Consider the following 7829-nt stretch of genomic DNA (forward strand, 5'->3'; position numbering starts at 1 on the left):
GGCCGGGCGGGGGCGGATCTGGGCCCGCGCGGGCCTGCCTCGGGCCCCGCGGGCCGGCGCGGTGGGGAGAAGAGAGAGGCTGGGATGAGGTGGCGGCGGCCGATTGGGCCGGAGCGGTGGTGCGGCTGATGTGGCGGACCCTGATTCGTCGGGGTGACGTGGCGGCGGCGGTGGACACGTCCAGCGGCGGGATGGACACGTCCGGTGGCGCGAGGAGGAAGATGGCTAGGGTTCATCCGGCAATTTCGGGAGGGGAGCACATATTTATAGGTAGAGGGGGCTAGGAGAGTCCAAATGAGGTGCGATTTTTGGCCACGCGATCGTGATCGAATGCTCTAGGACATGGAGCAGAGTTTGGTGGGTTTCGAGCCAAATTGGAGGGGTGTTGGGCTGCAACACACACGAGGCCTTTTTGGTCCCTCGGCTAACCGTTGGGTACCAAATGAAGTCCAAATGGTACGAAACTTGACAGGCGGTCTACCGGTAGTAAACCAAGGCCGCTTGGCAAGTCTCGGTCCAATCCAGAAATGTTTAATCCCCACGCACGAAAGAAAGCTAGAAATGACCACCGGAGGAGAACGAAGCGCCGGAATGCAAAACGGACAACGGGGAAAACGCTCGAATGCATGAGACGAACACGTATGCAAATGCAATGCACATGATGACATGATATGAGATGCATGACAAAGACAACAACACACGGAGACAAAGACCCAAACCCGAGGAAAAGAATATAACTTAACGCCGGAAACGGAAAGAGTTGGAGTACAAATTGGGAAAGTTACATCCGGGGTGTTACAGTGAGTCTGCATGCTCTCGAACATCAATGAGGTAATAAGACCCGTTGTTTAAATTTTTACTGACCACAAAGGGTCCTTCCCAAGGTGGGGATAACTTGTGTGCATCTGAAAGATCTTGGATGAGCCGGAGCACCAAGTCGCCTTCCTGAAAAGTCCTGGTCTTAACCCGGCGGCTGTGATAACGATGCAGGTCCTATTGATAGATTGCTGATCGTGCTGCTGCTAAGTCTCTTTCTTCATCCAACAAGTCAAGCGCATCCTGTCTGGCTTTTTCATTGTTAGCTTCAACATAAGCTGCCACACGAGGCGAGTCATGACGGATGTCACTGGGCAATACCGCTTCTTCCCCATAAACCATGAAGAAGGGTGCGTAACCCGTAGACCTGTTGGGTGTAGTATTGATGCTCCATAACACTGAAGGCAACTCCTCTACCCAACAACCCGGCGTTCGCTGTAAAGGAACCATAAGCCGGGGTTTTAGCCCTTTCAGAATTTCCTGATTGGCTCTCTCAGCTTGACCATTGGATTGAGGATGAGCTACAGAAGAAACATCAAGCCGGATGTGCTCTCGCTGACAAAACTCTTCCATAGCCCCTTGGGATAGATTGGTTCCATTGTTCGTGATAATACTGTGTGGAAAACCGAAACGGAAGATTATTTTCTTCATGAACTGAACCGCCGTGGTTGCATCACACTTACTCATAGGCTCTGCCTCAACCCATTTAATGAACTTATCAACAGCCACCAGGAGATGTGTCTTCTTGTCATTAGACCTTTTGAAAGGTCCCACCATGTCAAGCCCCCAGACTGCAAACGGCCAAGTGATTGGAATCATCCGGAGCTCTTGAGCCGGCACATGCGCCCGTCGTGCGAATTTCTGACATCCGTCACATCTACTAACTAGATCCTCTGCATCAGCGTGAGCCGTCAGCCAGTAAAAACCATGACGAAATGCCTTGGCCACCATAGATTTTGACCCGGCGTGATGACCACAATCACCTTCATGGATCTCACGAAGGATTTCTTGACCTTCTTCAGGGGAAACACGCCGTTGAAACGCTCCAGAAACACTGCGATGAAATAACTCTCCATCTAAAATCATCATGGACTTAGACCGCCGGGTTATCTGTCGAGCCAAGGTCTCATCCGCTGGCAATTCTCCCGGGTCATGTAAGCCAAGAACGGCACCGTCCAATCTGGGATGACATGAAGAGCCACCACCAACTGCACCTCCGGGTCAGGAACAGCTAAATCTTCTTCTGTGGGCAATTTGACAAAGGGGTTATGCAAAACATCTAAAAAGGTGTTGGGTGGTACCGGCTTACGTTGAGACCCCAGCCAGCTCAAAGCATCAGCTGCTTCTTTCTTTCGACGGTCAATGTGTTCCACCTGATAGCCTTTAAAATATCCTGCAACAGCATGGACCTCTCGGCGATAAGCCGCCATGAGAGCGTCTTTGGAATCCCACTTGCCAGACACCTGTTGAACCACTAGATCCGAATCACCAAGACATCTGACCTGGCTCAAGCTCATCTCCTTTGCCACTCAAAGACCATGGAGCAATGCTTCATACTCTACTACGTTGTTAGTGCACGGAAACATCAATCGTAACACATAACAAAATTTATCACCTCATGGGGAAGTTAATACAACTCCAGCCCCCGAGCCCTCCAATTGCCTGGACCCATCAAAATGAATAGTCCAATATGTGATGTCCGGCTTTTCTTCTGGCATCTGCATCTCTGTCCAGTCATTGATGTAGTCAACCAGGGCTTGAGACTTAATTGCAGTGCGTGGAACATACTTCAGCCCATGAGACCCAAGCTCAATTGCCCACTTGGCAACTCACCCTGTAGCTTCTCTATTTTGAATAATGTCTCCCAAAGGAGCAGATCTAACCATAGTGATTGGATGTCCCTGAAAGTAATGCTTAAGCTTCCGGCTTGCCATGAACACACCATAAACAAGCTTCTGCCAATGTGGATATCGTTGCTTAGACTCAATTAGCACTTCACTGACATAATAAACCGGCCGTTGAACCGGATGCACTTTGCCAACCTCCGTGCGCTCTACCACCATAGCCACGCTAACAGCCCGTGAGTTGGCAGCTACAAATAACAATAGCGGCTCTTTCTCAATTGGAGCAGCTAGGACCGGCGGCTCAGCTAGTTGTGCCTTCAGATCTTTAAAAGCGGTGTTCGCGGCATCACTCCAAACAAACACATCTTTTTTCTTCATCAAATGATACAGAGGCATAGCCTTTTCCCCTAACCGGCTTATGAACTGGCTCAAAGCAGCCACACGACCCACCAGTCATTGAACATCATTGACGCATGTTGGTTTGGCCAGGGATGTAATTGCTTTGATCTTCTCCGGGTTAGCTTCAATGCCTCGGTTAGACACCAGAAAACTCAAAAGCTTGCCGGCTGGCACTCCAAAAACACATTTGGTCGGGTTAAGCATCATCTTGTACACCCGAAGATTATCAAAAGTCTCTTTCAAGTCTGTGACCAAGGTTTCCTCTTCCCTGGATTTCACTACTATATCATCCACATAGGCATGAACATTGCGCCCAATTTGATCATGAAGACAATTCTGCACACACTGTTGGTAAGTCGCCTGAGCACTCTTGAGCCCAAAAGGCATAGACACATAGCAGACATCCCCAAAAGGTGTTATGAACGTTGTTTTCTCTTGATCCTTGACTGCCATCGTAATCTGATGATACCCGGAGTAAGCATCTAAAAAACTCAACCGTGCACAACCCACCGTAGCATCAATAATCTGATCAATACGGGGAAGAGCAAAAGGATCAGTCGGACAGGCCTTGTTTAAATGTGTGTAATCCACACACATATGCCAGGTGCCATTCTTTTAGCACGAGCACCGGGTTAGCTAACCATTCTGGGTGAAAGACCTCCACAATGAACCCGGCCGCCAAGAGCCGGGCCACCTCTTCTCCAATGGCCTTACGCCTTTCTTCATTGAACCGCCGAAGAAACTGTCTGACAGGCTTGAACTTTGGATCGATATTAAGAGTGTGCTCAGCGAGTTGCCTCGGGACACCCGGCATGTCTGAAGGTTTCAATGCAAAGATGTCTCGGTTCTCACGGATGAACTCGATGAGCGCGCTTTCCTATTTCGAATCCAAGTTTACGCTGATGATGAACTGTTTGGATGAGTCGCCAGGCACAAAGTCAACCATCTTAGTGTCATCGGCTGACTTGAACTTCAACTCCGGCTCATGCTCTGTGGTTGGTTTCTTTAATGACGTCATGTCCGCCGGGTCAAGATGATCCTTATAGAATTTCAACTCCTTTGTCGCACAAATGGATTTAGCATAGGCAGCATCCCCCTCTTCACATTCCAATGCGATCTTCCGGCTCCCATGGATTGTAATGGTGCCCTTGTGACCCGGCATCTTGAGCTGTAAATACATGTAACACGGCCGAGCCATGAACTTGGCATAAGTCGGTCGCCCAAACAGAGCATGATATGGGCTTTTGATCTTAACCATTTCAAAGGTTAATTTTTCTGCCCTGGAGTCATACTCATCCCCAAAGGCTACCTCCAGCTCGATCTTACCAACGGGGTATGCCGACTTACCGGGTACTACACCATGACAAACAGTGTTGGATTGTTTAAGATTTTTATCCGTCAATCCCATCCGGCGGAACGTCTCATAGTAAAGGATGTTGATGTTGCTGCCTCCATCCATGAGTACCTTAGTAAACTTGTACCCACCAACCTGAGGTGCCACTACCAATGCCAAGTGACTCGGATTATCAACCCGGGGCGGGTGATCCTCTCTGCTCCACACAATAGGCTGCTCCGAACAACGTAGATAACGTGGGATTGCCGGTTCAACGGCATTGACGGCCCTCTTATGGAGTTTCTGGTCTCTCTTACATAAACTGGTAGTAAAGACATGATATTGTCCGCTACTCAACTGCTTCGGGTTGCTCTGATAGACGGATTGTTGTTGCTATTGATTCCCTTGGTTGTGTTGCTGATTATATCCCCCCTGATGACCAGGATGACCATGAAAACCTCCTCCGTTTGAACCGGCGTCTGGGCCCTGAAAGCCGCCTGAGCCGCCACCCGGACCATGACCCCCATCAAACGCGTTTGAATTTTTAAATGCCTTCATGATCGTACAATCCTTCCACAAGTGGGTAGCTGGCTTCTCCCTGGTGTCGTGTCTAGGACAAGGTTCATTCAACAGCTGCTCAAGGGTGGGACCTGACCAGCCCGATCGAGGGGGCTGTCTGCCCTTGCGCCGTTGATTACTGCCATGTGCATTAGTATTAGCAAAAAACTCGTCAGCCTTACGCTTATTACCTCCTTGATTTGCCGGGTTATGCTGGTGACCCTTGCCATTGCCGTTATTCTTTCCCTTTGTTTCTTTTTCCTCTTCAGACGCCGGGTCTTTGGTGGTATCAGAATCATCATACTTGAAAAGAGCCGCCATCAACGTTCCCATGTCATTACAGTCTAGTTTAAGCCGCCCCAACTTCTGCTTCAGGGGCTCAAAACGGCAAATCTTCTCCAACATCAAAACTGTTGAACCGGCGTCCATTTTATCAGACGAATGTATTATTTCCTTGACCCAGCGCACCCAATGAGTCATAGATTCTCCATCCTCTTGCTTGCAATTGGTCAGGTCCATAATTGACATTGGCTACTTACACATGTCTTTAAAGTTCTGGATGAACCGTGACTTTAACTCTGCCCATGAGCCGATGGAATTGGGTGGCAATCCTTTCAGCCAGGTCCGAGCCGTTCCATCCAACATCATGGTAAAGTACTTGGCATTGCAGCATCACTAACCTCGAACAGCTCCATAGCCATCTCATAACTCTCAATCCAAGCCCCTGGCTGTAAGTCACCCGTGTAGTTTGGTACCTTACGAGGCCCCTTGAAATCCTTGGGCAACCATTCATTGCGTATGGCTGGGACCAGGCAAGGTACGCCTCCGATTCTCGTAACTACACCTGCCTCCACCAAAGTCACTGAGTAAGCCGGAAAAGTCTTGTGAGCCACATGCTCTGCTACTATCTGAGCCGCCCGTTCCGCCTCTTGACGAATTCTCTCCTGATCCGCCAAGTTGAGGGCTCCAGCCCGCACCGGCTCATGCCTATATGGCCGGTTGTGGCATTGAGCGTTACTTGGCATCTCTGCAGATTCCATGTGCCTACTGTAACTTGGGCTCCGGCTTGGGCGAGGAGTTGAATGAATCATGTCTCGACTGTAGGACTATGCATCTTGCTGGGCCAAAGCTGTCTGAAGCAGTTCTCTTACCCTCCGGGTTTCAATTGCTGCTCGCGAGTCACCTTCCATCGGGAGAGCTGCCAAACGAGCTGATGCCGCAATGAGGTTCTCCATGGGGTTGGAGAAGTGACCCGGGGGTGTTGATATATAACGGGGAGGAGCTGTATTCATGCGCGGCGGCTCCATGGTGCGTGGCTGAACTGGTGCTCCGAGCGTCCCGACCCGGTTTACCTCTGGCGGGTTGCTCCCTCCAGCTCCAGGTATATGGAACAGATTCCTTGGATCCAGTGTTAGAGGCAGACGCGACTGAGTTTTCTAATGCCTCCTCCTCATGACTTCATTTGACGCATTAAGATCCACGGAGAGCCGAAAGGTTTTTGCTTGAAGCTGCTGAGCACGAGCATCCAAGGTTGCTCGTTCTGCTGCCATCCGGGTTTCCTCCGCAGCCAAATTTTCCTTAGCTTGCACCATCTCCTCCCGCACGCGTGCCACTTCCGCGTCATGCTGGGCTTTATCCGCCGGCTCTACCGCAGCGGTTAACAAAGTCGTCAGTTTATCCATGAGGTCCATGAGAACCTGAGCCGGGGGGCGCGCGGGGTCTCCTGACTCGGCAGCTGCCGACCCGATGGCGGCTGCTGTTGCTGTGGTGGAGTTCTGCCCGGGCTGCGTCCCTGCCATGAAGACTCCGGCCCAATTTGGCGGCTCAAGGGGGTCCGGAATACTGCTGCCATCGGAACAGCCCCCGAGCATGATGTCTTGCAGTTGGTACAATGAGTCCGTCTCACCCGTTGAAGATGCAGTATCAGAGCAGATGGCCGTCTCTCCGCCTTCCATCGATCCTTCGGAGTTTTAACCGCCATGGACGCAGCCTATGAAGGCATGCTTCATGACAGATTGAACACGGGCGGACCCGACACGCTGAGCCGTTTCAATGAGGTCGGTGTGGACATCCGGCTCAAGGCCTGACTCACCGATCCAGCCGATGAAGACGTGGATTATGCCGAAGGGGACCCGGTACCCGTACTCGATTGAGCCGGCCTCGGGGCCCCAGCCTTCGTCATCGATGTAGATCTTGCCGCGACGACTCTTGGTCATCCGGCCCATAGCGTATCCCTTGAGCCCTTCGAAGTTGCCCTTCAAGAACTCAAATCCACCATGCGCTGGCCCCGCGGTGGACGCCAACTGTCGTGGAATTTTCACGGTAGATGTCCTAGAGCAAGGACTTAGTCGTAGGGCCATCGCACTAGGAAGCTTAAAGGGGTTAATCAGGATAAAGGACATGAGAGAGTTTTATACTAGTTCGGCCCCTTACGATGAAGGTAAAAGCCTACGTCTAGTTGGGTTTGGTATTGTTGGGGTTTCGATCACCAAGAGGCTTAACTCGCCGGCTTGGTTATCGACTTGTTGTTTCTTACCCTAAACCGCCACCGGGTCGTCCCCTTATATACACGGGTTGACACCAGGTGGCCTACAGAGTCCCGGCCGGCTCATAATCGTGTCCGGCTCGGTGACTTTCTTTATATGTCTTTTTGTACAAGTATTTCCTCACATGTGGCGTTTTACAATATCAGGCTTTAAGCCGGCCCCTGACCTTTGGGCCTTCTATAAGACTTAATAAACTGCAAACTTGGATGTTTACTGAACTTCTTGCGTAACACGCCATTGAAGCTGACCTAGCCCCTCCTGGGCGGGTCTCAGCTGATAGTAATATCCCCAACAATATTTCTCTAAGTAATTCTCTTCATTTTGGCATGAATG

The sequence above is a fragment of the Triticum dicoccoides genome, chromosome 2A, assembly GCF_002162155.2.
Source record: "Triticum dicoccoides isolate Atlit2015 ecotype Zavitan chromosome 2A, WEW_v2.0, whole genome shotgun sequence".
In the NCBI taxonomy this organism is placed as follows: domain Eukaryota; kingdom Viridiplantae; phylum Streptophyta; class Magnoliopsida; order Poales; family Poaceae; genus Triticum; species Triticum dicoccoides.